Consider the following 19,888-nt stretch of genomic DNA (forward strand, 5'->3'; position numbering starts at 1 on the left):
GGGCTCAGCTGCACCCGGAGCTCCGGCTCCCGCGCCCCCGCCGCCGCCCCCGCCGGGACCGACCGGGCGGCCGAGTGCGAGCCGCCGCTGCCTGCGCCCGCCGCCGCCGCCGCCGCTCCGGGAAGATGAATCCGGTCAGCACATCAGCACATCTGAACTGAAAGGGGAGACCGAGGAAGGGGGTGGGGGGCAGGCATCGTCTACGCCTAGAGACCTTAGGAGCCTGCTGCCGAAGCCAGCAAAGCAACTGACTGTCTGCAAGGAGAGCCGGAGTCTGAGGACGGAGTCCGAGGACTGGGGGATGCACTGTTTGCCTTTCCCCCACCCCAGGCTGTCTTTTTACCCTCTTCCTAACTTGAAAAAAAAAAAAAATCTTCGCCGCATCTAACCCAATCACTTGCATCCTGCTTACTTATTCATACAATCAGGGTCAGGATCCGGGCCACAGCCTCCTCGGTGACTTCTTTTGATAGCCTTAGACAAACAAACAGACGTGAGCGCGCTGAATGTGCCATTTCTATTTTACCGGAGATTAAAAAAAAAAAAAATGAATAGAATAGGTATCTGCGTCCGCGAACAGCAATGAATAGGTGATGTCCGTGTCAATCTTGAGTGTCAGGCCAGGGAGTGGTGCGAGGGGATCATAACTTAGCTCCAAATCTCTGCCTTTCCCCCCCCCTCCCCCCCCCCCCCCCCGCCTTAACAGCCAGTGTGTGTCTTTCCTTCGCTGCCCATTAACGTGAGTCCAACCCAGGGATGGGGGGAAAGTGTCCGGAGCCTCCGTGGCTTAGGTAAGGAAACAGTTTTAAAATCCCCCTAATCAAAAACTTTTACTAAGAACCAAGCTCCTCAAAACTACAATTAGGGAGAAACACACACACACACATTCAAAGTCAAGTTACAGATTGCAGCCGCAGGAAACGCTGAGACCTTGCTGATGGGCTGGCGCTGCGGCTCACGTGGCCGCAGGCAGGGAAGTTGGAAGGGTTACTTGGGAAGCAAATTTTCTGTGACAGTTCTGGCGCCCGCGCCCAGAGCTGCTCGGTATCCTTGGGCTTGAGCCGTTTTACACCAGAGAAGAGGGTGTAAAACCTGGCAGCGGGATCCGCGAGGTAAACCGCATGTCAGCCTAGCAGACGCAAGACAAATACAGGCTGTGGGAAATTGGGAAGAAGAAGAAAAAAAAATCAGAGGAAATCTCTGCAAACCCCCGCCCCCCCCCCCCCCCCCCCCCCCCCCGGTGTGCGCAACTCAGAGGTTTGCCCACATCTGCAAGTGGTTTCCAAAATAGGTGAGAAGTCCCCCAAATATCCAAGGGACTGGTGGTTGGGAGCCTTTCCTTTCCCAACTAAATCTTGAACTGTCACGGTAGCGGGGACTTCTAAAAAACCTCAAGTTGCCTTTACATGTTAACATCTAACTTTCCCAAGCTCCCATCAACATACAGGCTCATCTAAAGGGAAATATGAAGGTAACTACACACACACACACACACACACACACACACACACACACACACCTTTGACAGGTAGACCAGATCTTTGGTTAGGGAATTTGACCCGGTTTTATGTTGGTTGAAGAAAAAATAGAGGCTAATCTTGAAGTACCAACTATTTCCAACTTAAACTAAAAATAAAAGGATGGGAGGACTGACTGGTAACCCCCAGGTCACAGAGCAGAGAGCAGGTTTGCAAAGAGCATGTTTCATGGGCTGGTGGAGGTATTAATATTTGGTTTTGAAAACTCTCGCTGAGTCATCCTCAAATTCTTTTTCCCATCCAAAAAAGAGTTTGCATAATTAATAAAGGTGTTGCTCTAGTGCAGGGCTAAACAATGTATTCTGCTTAGCCCAATGGGAAAGCCTAGGAAATCCGACTTTCCTTTAGAGATCCTTGCTCTTGAGCTGCTGACAGTGTCCCAGCTCCCTGCCCCCCACCTTTTAAAATGTCCCTTGGTAATCCAAATGTCAGCAAACACCTCATCTCATTAGACTATTTGATCATATGTAAATTTGCAAGACTTGGTACTGGGAGTTTGCCTAAATACCAATTACTTTAAGGAATAAAGATGTCTCATTCTTCAGTCTTGGAAAACAAAAGTACCTACCATATAGGGACATCTGCCTCATTACATAATGATTCCTATCACGTTTTCCTTAAAGAATTTATTATTGCTTAGTTTTATAATTTTACAAATTTGCAATCCAGAGTTAGAACATAGTAGAACCTCAAATCAAAATATACAAGTGTTTCTTTATACCTAAAATATTTGCAGAGAATACTTATTTACATCACAGGCCTTTATTAAATCCAAGTTTATAATATTGAAATGCACACTTTAAGCTTAATTGATTTCTATAGTTGCCTTGATTGCAAGCTAAAAATAGTTTGCCCTGTCCGTGGAAAAACATGAATTTATAAGAATTTGCAGGAAAATATAAAAACAAGAATGTGCACCTGAGAAGGGAGTTGAATGTTTGCAGCCACACATATGTATATCACATGGACCCAATCTCCTCAGGAAGAGGAGATGGGTTCCTTTAGTAAGACTTGCACTGAAGTCACTTTGGCATCTACTTGGCAACTGCCCCAACCAGCATGGCCACCTGCAGCAGGACCCCATCAGCCCCCAGCCGTCCTCCAAAATAAAGCCACCCAAGATAGCTGAAGCAAGAGGCTCCTTCTCTGCCAATCGGTATACCCTGTTTGCTATCACAGTGGTTAAAATAAATTTGCCTTGTAGGCAATGTCATTTAGAAAGGTCTATTTTCTAATGCAGTCAATTTGTGAAAAGCTAGTTATGATTGTTTTCTGTTATGAAACCAAGAAATGCATGAATATACTCCCCCTCAAGTCCCTGGTTTAAAGTAATAATTCAAACGTATACAAAGTAAAATGTTTCCCTCTCTCTCTCTTGATCTTAGCCCTCTTCTCTGGAGTGAACACTGTTAACCTGTTAACCAAAGGATGTATGTAGATGGACTTCTATCAAATTCTTATTTGCAGATTAAAACCAGCAAATATTGGCAATTTCATATGTTTCAATCAATTACTTTAAGGCTTTGTTTTAAAACCCTGCTTTGGATTCATTAATACTGTTGTGTTTTTTAAATTACTCTATATGCATCTCAATAAATATTTTTAAGTGAAGAAGCCTTTGACTTCCAAGTTTTCTTTTCTTAAAATGTTATATTCTATGATTTTTATATCACAGTATTTCATGCATCACTACTGCAGTAGGCTCCCAACCCTGGATAATTAGGATGATACTACATTCAGTCAAAACCTGGGCTTATTGCTGTTTCCTAGTAACAAACATAGTGTCAGAGACAGAATGAAAAAGTGAACAGAAAACAATATTTGCTTCACAACAGAAGTGCTAAAGAAGGTGTTTATTTGTTTCTCTTTAGGAAAAGAAAAAAAAATAACCACCTTCCTTCAGCAGTTGACTCTGGTGTGGATTGGGGTAATGACCCCAGTCTTTGGTTATTCCTTGGTGCTTGGTAGTTGGCTGTGCCTCCCTACTCTCTAGCATCCCAGGCTCTGGGCACAGAGGCAGCCCTTGTTTCTTATAGCAGTCAGTGACTCCAGACCTCTCCCCTGTCCTTCTCACCCCATCCTGATGAGACCCTCTGCATAACATTTTAATTTACCATCCTTTGTCTTAGGCTCTCTCTCAGCCCTGAGCATTTCTACATCTCTCTCACATGCAAATCTTATTTTTCATATTTTCTTGCAAATTTATGTTTTTTACGTGGAAAGGACAAGAATAGCATCTCTTAATTTTAGTTCAGTGTCCCAAAGTATAATACTTCAACCACAGGTGGTACATGTGATGATTTTAGCTAACAGTGATAAACTTTAAAAAAGGTGTTGAGGGTTACATACAATATATATATGTATGTACATGTGTACACATGTATATATGTGTATATATGTATTAGAAAAGATAATTATTAACATATTTGCAATTGCATATATATATATATATATAATTTCTTATAATAATACTTAGATTAAACAAGTTAGTAGCTTTATGATATGAAGTCAACAATAACAGTGGCACATGAAGGTTAAGGGATGCTTGATAATTCCAATCCTTATGTCCCCATACCTACATTGTCTGTGAAAAACAATCTTTTTGCACCTTTCATCACATCTCGACCACAGTTATTCCTTCTTTTACTTGCTTATCACCCATTCTGTCAGCCCCAAATTCAGAAAGGCTATGTTTGGACACAGAAATTGCATGTATCTACTCTTAGCACTTTGGGCTTCTTTGCTTGTTTAGGTATTAGTTGATACATTAGTCTCAAGAAGAGCCACTGACATTTCTGTAAACTACACCGGAGGCCTGGACATTCCTGAGCACCTAACGAGGCACCTTATATGGACTCTACATTGAACCACAATCAGCACCTGCCAAACACCTTAAGCCCTTGATTCCTAAGTACCTATTTACCTAATCATGTGCCTTATATGAAACCACCAATCAGCATGTGCCGAGTACCCTAAGCCCCATCCCTTCCTGTTCCTCCCCTCAGAAGGTGTGTTCCCTCTGCACGTGTTGTTGCTCTTTTCCCGGTGAACCCGGCAGGGTCCTCCTCCTCTAAGAAAGCCTGTAGTCCTGGTTTTCGGCCCTCTGTCTCATCTTTCATTAATTATTGTATCCTTTATTCAGGTATCAGGTTCACCGAAGGAAATGGGGGGAAAGGAGAGGAAGAAGAAGGGGTCATCCCACTTCCCATCTGGTGGAACTCATAGGTGTGGATCCACTAGTAGTTTCAATTGTGTAACCTCTATACCTCTACTGAATCCTCACTGTTGTCCCCTGGACACCTAGCTAGGGAGGCATAAGAGTATGGAGCTTGGACATATCCCTCAGCCTGCATTCCAGCTCTCTGCTCACTAGCTTGGTCACTTCCATCCCATTTTTTAAACCTCCTGTGTCCTCAGTTTCCTCATCCATAAACAGGGATAATCTGAGGAGTAATACCATTTTATAAAGATTCAATTAATTACTATACGGGATGCACTTTCAGTACAGAGGGTATAGTGAACTTTTGGTACATGTTTGCTGTTATCATCTTTACTGAATTTAAAAAATTAAACTCTTTCCAGCCCCTCTAAGTACATTATTTGGAAAGAGTCTTCTCCCCTTTCAGTTTGACCTGAATGGCATAGCTCTAAGACACAGTAGCACATTCAAAGGTATGCAGGGAGAAGAAGTAGACAAACTGGTTAAGACCATAGGCTTCACCAACAGAAAACATAGAATTCTAAGTCCCATTTTGTCATTTAGTAGTTATTTTGCCTTGGGCAAATTATGACCCTTACTTCACTTTTGATTTTTGAAACAAATTAAATACTAACTAGGGTTGAATTGAGTATTAAGTAAGATTGTGCATGTAAGGTACTTCTAATCAGGTGTAAGCACATTAAAAAGGTGGTGATTATTAACTGACATTTTCCTAGTGATCTGTGAGAAGAACCTGTTCATTATGGACTATCAGGCAAGAAATTTAGCTTACACACACACACACACACACACACACACACACACACACACACACCTGATTACAAATTAAATTAAATAGCTAGAAAAGTTTTAGTTAAAAATTCTACTAATACAAAACCTACCAAACTGAAATAAAGATTAGGTGACATCACTTTTGTTGCTTATAAATTCTCCAACAATATGCTTCTGTGACTAAAATTTAGTATGTCTCTCATCTGGCCATTTTCTGTTCCCTTCATTTAGCTGATTCGGTGCTGTGTCTTCCTCCACTTCCCCCATATTACGAGCATAAGGTAGGTCTCCCAATTTGACCTATGCAATTTCCCTAGCAAATGCAATCTATACTTTATTTCATTCTGCTTAATTCATGAAAATTAAAAATAGCCACTGAAGCCTTCAATAAACATACTATATACTTTCCATGCAATGAAAACAACTTAATTTAAAAATAAATAATGAAGTAGTAGCAGTTTCCTGTGAAAAAGAAACACCCATGCTCCATAAGGCCCATTATCCAGGCCAATCATCCAGGCCAATCACTTTTCTGATCTTATGCTATTATAGTTTGAAAATAGGGAATAAGAGTTGGAATGAGTGAGTCATTTATAAACATTTACCGTCACCTCATAATATTTGACCCTCCACTGGCTCCTGCCGCTGACCACTCTTGGGGCCCTGATGCTCTGATAATCTTTCTGACAAGGACTGTGTAGTGGAGAACTGCACATCTGGTGGTGACCAACGGCCTCTAATCCCAGCTAAAGCCCTTTCTCCCTTCAAGCATCTGGTCACGCTTCACTCTGCATTGTATCCTTCTGTGTTCCCCAAATTATATTCTAGAGAGATAAATTATATTCTAGATGAATTATATTCTACCCTGCCTTGCATTCAAGTCATTGATGTAATCAAGGTCACATCTTTTTCATGCCCATCTTTTCCAGGATGCTCTTTTCTGAATCCCACAAAAGACTTTGTGTATATCTGTGCAAATAACTTTTTTTTTATTGACAAAAATAAAATTGAGTCTATTTCATCAATCCAAAAAATATTCTAATCACAAGAATTATTTAATGCTAGGATATGAAGAAAATTTAATTTTAAACATCTATGCATTTACTATAAAATCAAGGTTTGGAATCAAAGCACATCTTTGTTTTGTTTTGTTTTTTAAAATCACAGTTTAAATTCAATATTGTTTTGTGTTAGTTTCAGTTGTTCAACATTGTGATGAGACTATCACAAACTTCACAAAGTGTTCCTATCAATATTTCCAGCACCCAGCTGGCACCATGGATACATATTACAATATTATTAACTATATTCCCGGTGCTATACTTTACATTTCATGACTATTTTGTAACTACTAATTTGTCCTTCTTTTTTGTTGTAGTTAATCCTCACCCAAGGATATTTTTCTATTGATTTTGAGAAAGAGTGGGATGGAATGGGAGAAAGAAAAAGAGAAACATCAATGTGAAAGAAACACATGAACTGGTTGCCTCTTGCATGGGCCAGGGATTGAGCCTGCAACTGAGGTGCGTGCCTTTAACTAGAATGTAACCCAGGACCCATTAGTCCTGGGGCCAATGCTCTATCCACTGAGCCAAACTGCCTAGGGCCAGATTTGTACTTTCATTCCCTTTACCTTTTCACCCATCTCCTCACCCCACTCCCCTCTGGCGAATCAACAATTTGTTCTCTGTATCTATGAGTCAGACAATGTCTTTGCATCATTGTTGTTCTAGTTGTTAGTTATCTTTGACCACTAATTCTTTCTTAGCACATTTTTTTTTCTTTCTCACCTTTAAAACAAAATGCTTACTCAGATGGTTATTTTGCAACGCAAACACATCAGCAGTAAACATCACTTAGCATGGAGCCTAGCAGTTAGAGGGACTTAGAGGCTATGAAGTCTTGTCTCTTCTCCTGTTCAAAGACACAGTCCTGAGAACACCAACAATCAAATCAGAGAATCTGAAAGGAAAGCTCATAAATAGTTATAAATTATAAGTATTTATAAAATGGTTGGGAAATACAAAATTATTCTTTACAGTTAGAAAGAGACTAGTTATAAGGGAAGACTGGAGGATAATGCTTATATCCATAATAGAACTCATCTACTTCACAGTTTCGTGACTCCATCCTCTACCTATAAACAATTAATTTACCTCCTCAAAATAATTTCTGAACACCTGGAACTAATACAAAATAATACTGAATGTGGACTGTCATTGAAAAAAAGTTTTAAATGAATTTGGTAAAAATAAATGTCTGACAGCTAGATTTATCAAAGCAAATGTCTTTCAGTAATCAGTACATAAAAACACAATGTGCTGAGACAAGTTAAATTGTAAAAGCTGACATTGTCTACTAACTTCTTGATTAAGTTGTTGAGTAATTGGTTGGCATATATTTAAAACTTGTGTGTCTTTCATTTTTATGATGCATTGTAAAATCACCAAGTGATTTTATAACTTATTTAACTCTATTCATAATATGCAGCTGCACTTGAACACTAGTTTTTCTGTGAGTATTTCTAAACTCTCTATTATGCTCTGACTCTGGTTCTGGGGCCAGGCCAAGTTCATTTTGTAAGCTGCACTGGGCTTTCAGGTGGCCATAATTAATGACCTTGGCCTTCATTTTCAGGTGTTATAACTCACTTTGGGTCACTTTCCCAGCCACTAAAGCAATAGTTTTGCACTATAAAGCCCATCTCCAATCAATATGAACCATCACACACACACACACACACACACACACACACACACACACACACGCACAGCTTTTGATCTTCAAAGCACTCTCACATTAACTAATGCTCCCTAAAATAGGTGAACATGGTTCGTTTGAGGCTAGCAACAAACTCTAAAAATCTGAGATGCTGAATTCAAAGGAGACTATTTCCTTCATGTCTTTCCTCTTTCTCACCTCCTGGGGAAAGCTTTCATTCAGATTTGCTCTGTGTCTGACAACCAAAAAATAAATAAATAAATAAATAAACAAACAAATAAATAAATAAATAATAAATAAATAAATAAAAATATTGTCAACAGAGCAGAGCACAGCTGGCCCAGGGATGTCAGCTGTCTGAACAGTGGATTCTGGTTGTCTCACAGGTCAGCAGAGCACTGAAATATGCTCATGGCTTTGCCAGGGTACACGGAGAGCTGGGTTATCAAAAGCTAATGATTCCGACAAGGCTTTGAAAGCACCCCTCATCCTCAATTATCTTGCTATTTCAGATGAAAGTGGGTGTGGTATTTTAATTTTTTGCTGGTGGGAAAGTGCTGACATTTTGGGATCATTTCCTCCATTTTCTCTGTTAGTTAGCATGTACTTGATAGAAGGTAATACCAGTGCCTTCCAAAGTATTCCCACTCCTCTAAAAACACCACCATCTGTGAGTTGAGATCATAGTTTATTGTATGGCTATTCTTAATGTTTCATTTTCACTATTAAGCATTGTGGTTTTACAGAGCTGGAGAAGGTTGCTATCTATTTTTTCTCTCTCTCTCCCTGATCTTAGGATTTTTTAAAAGTGTGCTCACTTATATGGGTTCCAACATCAACATAATTATAATTAAATCCTATTGCTAGAACAATTTATAAGTTCAGCTCCCTTTTAAAATAAAACATTTTAATAATTTCCAAAAGAAATAACAAAAGGTTTAGACATTTCTAGATAGCCTGTATAAATGAGTTGGTCCTCCTTTGTTTTCTTGCTCTATGATAACAGTTGCTATGAGAAATTAAAATTGTCATGTGTTTGGCTTTAAAATCAGTGCAAACTTTATGGCTTACACTTTTGGAATCATCAGCCCACATGCAGAGAACCTCGCTGCTCTTAATTACTAGTAAAACAGGAAAGTAATTAGTAGAGCAATTAATTCAGAATGCAGTGGGACATTTTATTAGCCATTTTAATTTTAATAACCCAGTATATAAATGTCTCCATTCCCAGGACATGATCTCAAATGATAAACAAAGTTATGAAATAAGAAGCATTGCATAAAATAGAATATGTGCCAGTAAATGACCTTACTTACACAAAAAGCATAATATCAGAGAAGACTAGTTACTAGTCTATATTCCTCCTGCCTCTAAAAATTAACTGGCTCTATATAACCAAATGGATATTTACCACTCTGACCTAAGTTTCATTATTTTTAATGAAGAATTTCCCAAAATAATATACATCAAAGTAAATAATGTAATGATGATTTTTTAAATTTAGCTCAAGAGAACTTTTTTTTTAATTTTAGAGAGAGAGGAAGGGTTCTCCTTATAAAAGACTTCTGAAGTTAATATAATGTTGTATGTCAACTGTAATTGAAAAAGAAAAAATATTATAAAAAGTAAAAATAAAAGTTCTCCTTAAGAGTTACAATTGTTTCTTTTTTACTACAATTGTGAGAGATTTTTGTTTCACTAATGTTCTAACAGTTAATATGATGGACAAAAATAAAAAAAACATGAGCTCGACATCAAAGCTTAAATATTGAAAATACTACATGTGAGGAAAGTTGAAAATTAAAGTTAACAAATAAATATTTGCTAATGGAAACCACTAAAATGTATTAAGAAAATGACAGGACAATATTACCTACTCTTTTAGCAATATGATTAAAACTCTTAAAGAAATATTGATTTTGTAAGTGTTGAACTTATAGCAATGATTGTGATAATAATTCAATATCTCTAACACTTCTTTAAAGAAGTGTTAGAGATATTGAATTATTATCCTGTAGGGAAGCATTTGCTCTGAAGAATATTATACCAATCTTCAGATCCTGTTTTCCTACCAGGTCTTGAAAGGCCACGTAGCATTGAAACCATTAGTTTCAAAGACAAAAACAGTGCAGGGGTCAGGCACTAATTGGCCTCACTGTGTTTCAGAGCATGGGGTTCTAATGGGAGTGCCGCCCTAGACATTAAGGATACTGAGCAAGGAGTGTGCTTTATGCAGATAACTTTGGCAATTGCATCCCTATGGCTGGTCAGTTTTTTGACATCCTGCAACCTCTAGTGAGAACCAGAAGGTGTCAGCCAACATAAAGTTCCTTGCCCTGTGTGAATCTCTGTAGGAACTGCACACAAAGAAATAAACCTTAGCAAGGCTCATAGAGTACTTTTTCATTTTTCAGATCACAGCATTTATTCAGGTTTGAGAGGGTGAAAATATTTAAACATATACAGGAGTGGGCAAAAGCAGGTTTATTGCTCCATCATGACATTCTTTTCAGTTAATAAAGCTTTATAATAATCATAACCTGCATGTCTTTTTTCCATATGAACAATTATAAACCTTCTTATGCCCACCCCTATATACCTTTAGAAAGCTTTCCTCAAATTTTCTAGAAATTTCATTACAGTCAGAGTACATTAAGTTACTTTAAAAAAAGAAAGAAAAACAAATATGCATATGAATGAAAGGAAATACAGTGAAAAGTCCAATAATAATATAAGCTGAGTATCAGAGGAAAATGAAAGTAATTTGCCTCTTCCTTATATCACAACTAGAGGCTCAGTATACAAAATTCCTTCACTGGGGGTGGGAATGGGGTAGTTCCTCAGTCTGACCTGCGCCCTCTCTCAGTCTTGGACCCCCGGGGGGATGTCCGACTGCCAGTTTAGGTCTGCTCCCAGTGGGCAGTTGGACATCCCTCTCACAGTCCAGGACTCCTTGCTCCTTACTACCCATCTGCTCTTTGGTCCTTATCACTCAGCTCACCATGAGCCTGGCTTCTGGCTGAGTGGTGCTCCCCCTGTGGGAGTGCACTGACCACCAATGGGCAGCTCATGCATTGAGCGTCTGCCTCCTGCTGGTCAGTGCACACCATAGCAAGCGGTTGTGCTGGTTGTTCCACCCTAATAGTCGCTTAGGTTTTTATTATATAGACTAGAAGCCTGATGCATGAAATTTGTGCACCGGAAGGGTTCCTAGGCCTAACCAGCAATCAGGGGCAAGCTGTGGGGCAACCAGTGGGGCAATTGGGTGGTTCCTGATGGCACCTGCTTTGGCCGGCCAGGCGCTGCCCAATCACCTCCCGACCAGCAGGGTGATGGGGGGGTGGTGTCAGCCCACTCCCCTACCAGCCCTGTTCCCTGCCACTGCCTGCTCACCATTCAGCCCTGTCTTCTTTCGCTGTAGGTCGTATCCCTCTGCGGGGCAACCCGTGGGACTGGTGGGGCAATTGAGGGTTCCCCACTGATACCAGCCTTTGTTGGCCTGGGGCCTACAGGCTGGGGTAGCTCCTGCATTGAGCATCTGCCCCCTAGTGGTCAGTGTGCATCATAGCAACTGTTCATTTCACCAGTTGTTCCACTGTTCAGCTAATTTGCATATTAGGCTTTCATTATATAGGATAATTAAAAGTAGACATTTATTTGACAATTGCTTTTTAGCAAACATTTTTGTAAAATAAAACCTCAAATTTTAGAACAATGTAATTATACTATATTTTGATTAATCCTATAATACATATTATTATTCCATGAAATTAAGATATTAAATAATTAAGTGCACTTCAACATAAAACATAGCTGCATAAATAAGTATGTAAGATATATATAAGAAGATCTTAGGCTTACCTCTGAAAGCACGTAACATAGTTCCAGGCATGCTGCTTATACTGAAAAGTTTAGTTGTAATAACTATAACTTTTACAATTATGCCTAATTATTTGAAGACAATATGTATTTACTAGAGGCCTGGTGCATGAAATTTGTGCATAGTAGGGGTGAGGTCCCTCAGCCCGGCCTGCACCCTCTCCAATCCAGGACCCCACAGGGGATGTCCAAATGCCAATTTAGGCCCAATCCCACAGGGCACCTAAACCGATAGTTGGACATCCCTCTCATAGTTCAGAACTGCTGATTCCTAACCATTCACCTGCCTGCTGGCCTGATCGCCCCTAAACGCTCTCCCCTGATGGTCTGATTGCCCTTAAGTGCTCTCTTCTGCTGGCCTGATCATCCCTAACTGCCTCTGCCTCGGCCCCCATCACTGTGGCTTTGTCCAGAAGGTCGTCTGGAAAACTTCCAGTCTATCTGGTCTAATTAGCATATTATCCTTTTATTAGTATAGATTAACAGTACAATATGCATCACCCTGACTGTACAATCTAATAAGGTAAAAGACAAGTAGAACTTGATAAACTATCATAACTTAGATGACAAACAAATGAAACTTTATAGATGTTCTATGAAAAATTATCATTTTCACTTTAGGAAAAAGGAAAGAATTTTCATAGGGTGTTGTTCCTTAATAGAGAATATGGGGGAGAATGAAAGTGGAATCAAGCACCTGTTGGCTTCCTTTGAGCTCTCTAATTCTCTTTGTCTTGGCCTTGTTTTAGCCTTTACTTAATCTATTATACAAAACTGGAAAATGTTCTCTCCTTAGATCTTACCTTGGGTAATAATCTTATATTTCTTCCCAAATTTCACATATATTTTATAACTTTCTGTATTTTAATCTTTCTATTATTAATAATAGTGAACATATTAATGCGTTGTTCACATCAGGGCATTTGATATAAATAATACACATTTAAAATGTGTTTTACACTTAAACATTTATTTAGTTTTTTAATGTTTCAAAGTTGCAGTTGCTATGGGAATTATAAAATTTATATGCACTTAGAAAAACTGGAATAATTCATACCTCTTCAGTGCTATAATATTTAAAGATGTCCCAAGAAATGTAAGTTCAATAAAAAAATTTTTCTGAAAAAAGAAAAGATTCCTTGACCAAAGAAACATATTCTTGGAAATACATTTTATATACAATAGATTTTTATTTTATATATATATATATATATATATATATATGAATACATATACACATACACATATACATATATATGCCAAAGTAAATAAATAAATGTATTTAATTTAATTGAACCTCAAACTATTTCTTGACAGTATCTTAAAACTTTCTATCTAGGGTCATTTTTAAAAAATATGTCTATACATACTTATGCACAACAATATTCTATTCTCACACATATAATGTAATAGATATAATGTTGAATTATGATTATACAATATAACTAAATTAGATATTATATAGTTATTACTTCAAATGTAATATTTCTGATATTTGAATGTGAGGGTGATTCTCATTATGCTCTAAAGATTTCATTGGATAAACTCTATCCATATAATGAAAAATACCACACAACATATGGAATCTCGCTTGTAGCTGGCAGAGATGCCTTTGAAAGAAAAAAATAAATCAGAAATGTATTCCATGCCTCTCCAGAAAATGAATCTTTCTGAACCAACTGGGATTGTTTTCTCATGTAAAAGTGAAATAAGGATGCAGCTGAAAGATACTACGTAGAGAATGCCACTAGGTGCAATGGATTACCAACATGAAAATATTTAGAAGGAAACTATGAGAAAGGTACACAGTCCTTACAGATCAAAAATCCAAACCAAAAATTTTCCTACCATTATTCCTTTAAATATAGTTGGTTTTTGATGCATATCAATGAAAGCCATTCTATGATGCATAAGTACTTACAAGGTCAAGAGGATAGTCATCTAATGATTAATGGTTAGTTGGTGAGTGGGAAGTGATCAACCAAAGAGTTTGTATGCATATATGCATAACCCATGGACACAGACAATAGGGTGGTGAAGGCCTGGGGCAAGGGAGGTAGAGGGGGCAGGCTAGAAGCAGTCAATGGGGGGAAGGGAGAGGGGACATATGTAATACTTTCAACAATAAAAATTTAAAAATTTAAAAATAAATTAAAAAATAGATATATTCCTTAGCACAATTTAATAAGAATAAAAGTATGTAGTAAAATTAATGGAAGAAAATATGATCATTATTCAAACTCATATTACATATGATCTTTTCGTAAGGTTTTATCATGTTAATATTCTATCAGAAGTAAGTGAGAATGTATATTCTCACCATATACCTACTCAATAGTGATTATAGTCTACTTTTAATCTTTGACAATTTTAATAGGCAAAATTTAAAATTTATTAAATTAATTACTAATGATGTTGAACAATTTCTTTTTATATTTGTTAAACATTTGTATTAGCTTTCTTGGGAATAAACTTTCATAATCATTGCCTAATTTTCAATTGAATATTTTTAGATTTTTCTTACGAGTTTCTTTTCATAATCATTGTAAATATTTTTCTCAAATTTGTCACTGTCTTTTTAAATTCATGTGACATGTTTTGACTCACATAAATTTCTACTTAATTCAACCACTCTTTGTGATTTTATTTTAGTTTATTTTTTCTTTATTCATATTTAAGGATCAGATGATATATGCAATTTACTTTCTGTATTTTTATCTAAATTTTTAATAAAATGAAAAATTAATTTTTCTAATATCATTTTATTGACTAATTCTTTTTTGTGTGATATTATAGTTTACTGATAGATTATAAATTCTGCATTTTAAAGTATCTGTCTAGATAATGCTAATTATTTTTGCTTCATATTATATACATTTAATATGGCATATAGCATATATTATGGAATACACATCTTACTAGGCATATAATTATTTGCTAGTACTGTTCTATAATTAGTATTCTTGTTCAAATTGCTCTTTTTAAAAAAATACATTTTATTGATTTTTTTACAGAGAGGAAGAGAGAGGGATAGAGAGTTAGAAACATTGATGAGAGAATCACCAATCAGCTGCCTCTTGCACACCCCCGTCTGGGGATGTGCCCGCAATCAAGGTACATGCCCTTGACTGGAATTGAACCTGGGACCTTTCAGTCCGCAGGTCTATGCTCTATCCACTGAGCCAAACCGATTTTGGCTTGTTCAAATTGCTCTTAACTAATATTGCCCATTAGTACCTGTGATCGTAAATTTTATTGACTGGGCCATAGATGCCCAGATATTGGGATAAACACTATTCTGAGTTGTTTGTGAGGGTATTTCTGAATGAGATTAACATTTAAAGTGGTAGGCTGAGTAAAGCAGGTTGTCTTACCCAACACCAATATATATTGCTTGATTCTCTGGAAAACCTTAATATAACTTCTAACAAGTTTAAGAAAATAAACCTCCAATGAAGATTTGTTTTGAAACTACATAAAATTTACAAATTAATTAAGAGATAAAGGACATCTATATATTAATTTATGTTTTTATTTAAGAACATGTTACTTTATTAATTTAAATCAGCTTTATTGTATTTCAATCAACTTTATATTTTTTCTCCATCAAGTTACTGAACTTTCATTTTTTTGAAGTTGTTCTTAGGTACATTTTATTGCAGATAAATGGGTTGTTTTCTATCACAATAGCTGGTAGGATTTTGAGCTTTACATTGGAATCAATATACTCTATTCATTTATGGTAAAAGCCTGACTTCTTCTCATAACCACTAGACACTCATATACTTGTTAAATAAAAGAGATGGCTTTTGCCTTCCTTTGGTTAATGCTCATTAAAGAGGCTAGTGAGTTTTGCTTACTAAAAAAGTATTCATTGGACCAAGGGCACATCAGGCTTTAATTTGAGAGAAATAGTTCCTTTATAACATGTAGTCGAAGAGCCCAAGGAGAAAAACACTTGTCAAGGGCATGCATCTTTTTAGCCACTAGGAATATATTTGGGAGTACCCTTTCTTAGCTTTCCCAGAAAGAGGAAAATAACTCTCCTTCCTCACTCAAAATGCTACTCAAATACAGGGGGAGGAAAATGAGCATGCTTGTTTGTTTTTCACTGTGAGTGTCTTTCACACATGTCATCAGGTGACATCAGCAGATGGGTCCATAGCAATGGGGCTGGTAGGATAGGCTCCACCTTAGCTGTTAAAATAGTCAAGGCATTTTGATTTGACACTAATAATAATGTTACAACAATAAAGTTTATTGAAAGGTCAATAAAGGAGTCTTTTGTTATAAATTAAACATTCTTTTTAAATATAACACACCAAACTCAAGTTGTCTTGTTTTTGCATATCAAGATAACTGGGATTTTAACTATTTGTACCAACCAATGATAAGTATACCAATTAAATGTGGATATTTGCATACATTCTCTGTAGGTGTCAGCATTGCTTTGTAATAATCTTATACATAGAACTGTGCTTTCATCATGTCATAGGATAAAACTTTTATGTTTAATTCAGACTTAAACATCGGAAGAGCAAATCTAAGACTTTAAGACTTCTGCAGACTATTCTTTATTTTTTAACATAATAAGTTGTGACCTAATGATTAAATTTCAGTTGGCAAAAAATGTATGTTTATGTTTCTGCTGTTAGGCATAGATACTTTCAAGATTTGCATGTCGTTCTCTTGGTTTAAAAATAAGATGCTTTTAATATTTTTGCTATAACATTCTTAGAACCTGATTCTATTTGGCATATTTAGAAATTATATTCCATTTTTTGTTGCTGAGACACCAGGAAGTTTCAGTCATTGCAGCATTACTATGTAGATGACAATGTTCCTAAACTTCCAGGGAAAAGATATTAGATTAGACCTTTGGTATTGTAAAAATAGCTATGACTAAAAAAATAATACCTAAAATTATGCAGCAGAAAATGGTACAGATTTTTTAATGGTTCAAGTTATGAGAATTACTAAGTCTAGAAAGCACTTATTTACAAAGGAGAGATGTTTATAAAATTTACATTCACACTAAGAGCATATCTAATCTTAGGGCAACTAACCATTTTCTCTGTTTCAGAGATTTTATTCATACTTATTATACAGGCAGTCCTCGGGTTATGTCGAACACGATGTATGTCGTTTCGTGGTTACATCACCATCTCCCATTTATTTATTTAAAAAAAAAAGTTCTGTCATTTTGACGTATGTACATCTGTGCTTTATGTTTTTTATTATTTATTTACCACAAGTAAAGGTTGGGAATTGTTATCTGTCTTTTAAACGTTTTTTACTGTTTCACTTCATTGCTGCTGTGTATGTGCTCCATGTGAGTAACATAGGTGCTTATGTAGGTGGGTTCCAACATAGGGCGAAAATCGCGTTCCATCACACCATAGGAACAGATCTCAGATGTAACCTGAAGACCTACTAGTAGTATTCAAGACTCTGGAGAATCAGCAGTTAGTAACCTGAAGTTGTGGAATCTCATGTAATAAATGTTCCAGGCATCTGAACTTGTACCCACAGCAGTCCTGCTATTGACAGCTTCTGCCAGTAGGTACTTACATTGTGGCTACACAACTCTCATTCTCTCCAGCACTGTGAATAACAGGGGTGTGTGAGAATTGTTATGGAGATGACAACACCACTTCAATTATGTTCAAATTTGTCATCACAAAGCCAAGATTGCATGTGCTTATAATTGTAAATGACTATATATTGTAACTTGTAAATTACTATTATAATTGCAAGTGCTTTGGAGAAAAATCAGGGTCTTGGAAAGAATACAGCCAGGTCTAGCTATTCAGTGTGGAAGTCATTCCAAGAAGACAAAAAAAACAACAAACCTTTCCGTTCATTCAATTGCTTTAAATGGTACTCTAGTAACTAGCAAAATTACCAGCCTCCTTCTTTTTATGTGATGGTGTGATAATATGTTAGTAAATACTATCCATTTTCACTTCAGTAAATGGTGCCAAAATAATTTTATAATCTATTTTGCAGCTCATTTTAGGTAGCTATTCTTTGGAACATCTGAAATGGGGTAGTTCAAGTGTGAATAAAATCAAGAGCAGTTTCTGTTTAAATACCACACAACATATGGAATCTCACTTGCAGCTGGCAGAGATACCTTTGAAAGGAAAAAATAAATCAGAAATGTTTTCCATGCCTCTCCAGAAAGTGAATCCTTATGAACCAACTAGGATTGTTTTCTTATGTAAAAGTGAAATAAGGATGCAGCTGAAAGATGCTACGTAGAGAATGCCACTAGATGCAGTGGATTATCAACATGAAAACATTTAGAAGGAAACTGAGAAAGATACAGTCCTTACGGTTCAAAAATCTAAACCAAAAATTTTCCTACCATTATTTCTTTAAGTACAGCTCATTTTTTATGCATATCAATGAAAGCCATTCTATGATGCATAAGTACTTACAAGGTCAAGGGGATAGTCATCTCAAAATTAATGGCCAAATAACAACAAAATGGTTTTTGGTGGTTTGAATCACTGGGACAGAAGTAGAGAACGTCAAAGCTGAAACGGACCTAGGGTACAATCTAATCCAGTTCTTTCATTCTTATAAGCCCAGAGAGGCTTAACCATTCACCCACAGTTGCTCAAGCCAAGTTTTCTCATTGTGATTTCAGTAATTTTTTCACTCATCCATGAAATCTATAGATTGATATTGGATTTAGAGAATTTAGAGTCAGGTTGTGCCACTACATACAACTGGTTTAGCTTTAAAAAAAATAATTTATTCAAAGTAAATGTATGCATTTAATAAGTGTCCTAGATCAAATAAGCTAACTTTGGAAAATTTCACATTTTAGTAAAATACCACAATTTCACATAAAATCCAATTTAAGAATTAAGGTGGAAAATTGGGAGGAATAACTAAATTTAGCCTGATCCTTTGTGCTTATGTGTACTGTAATACCATTTTCAGCAGTTTCCCCCCCCCCTAAAATATTTCTCATTATTATTAGTTGTGATAATTCCCATCTTAGACTAGATATTAATTATAACATCCTTCTACAACATGGAAACATTACAGAATTTCTGTGTGATGATTCATACATATATTTTTATTGAAATGTCCACAATGTTGTGCAGATAATTAAGACAAGAATTACACCCTAGGAATATTACATTGATAGACCTATATTTAGACAACCATTTTATATCATAGCTGCAATTCATAAGACTTTGTTGTTAACACTTACTAGACCATATCATCATTCTCTGTTAAACACAACTTTTAAAGCACTATGATTAAAACTTGGATGAAATTTTTCTTTCTTCCTTTTTTTTCTCCTTCATTTTTTTCCTTTTTTTTTTTTTTTTTTTTTTTTTTTTTTAAACTTGGATGAAATTCAATCACTTTTCCTCCTGGCAACAAATCTAAATGTTGATCAAATTTTAGAGGTTGTACTGGTTTAATTTTAGGTTGAGTCACAGATAATTGGAAACTACTATTGAGGTTCCATAGGGTGCATACTAGTGAATATTCTATGATAATAAAATATTTTTTCTACCACAAATATATTCTTGGGTGACCATGAATATTTTCCCCAGGCAATCCAAGTTTATTCCTGCTGTTTCAGAATAATAATAGTATTCTTGTCACTCTCAAAAGTAGCTCAGCTAGAATGATTTATATGGTTACTATAGTGATGATGCAAACAAGAAAAATATAGCATTTACAGTCCTACTGACCAAAAACAGAAATAAAATATGGAAAACACTCTGCT

This window comes from Pipistrellus kuhlii, unplaced genomic scaffold, assembly GCF_014108245.1.
Source record: "Pipistrellus kuhlii isolate mPipKuh1 unplaced genomic scaffold, mPipKuh1.p scaffold_m20_p_8, whole genome shotgun sequence".
In the NCBI taxonomy this organism is placed as follows: Eukaryota; Metazoa; Chordata; class Mammalia; order Chiroptera; family Vespertilionidae; genus Pipistrellus; species Pipistrellus kuhlii.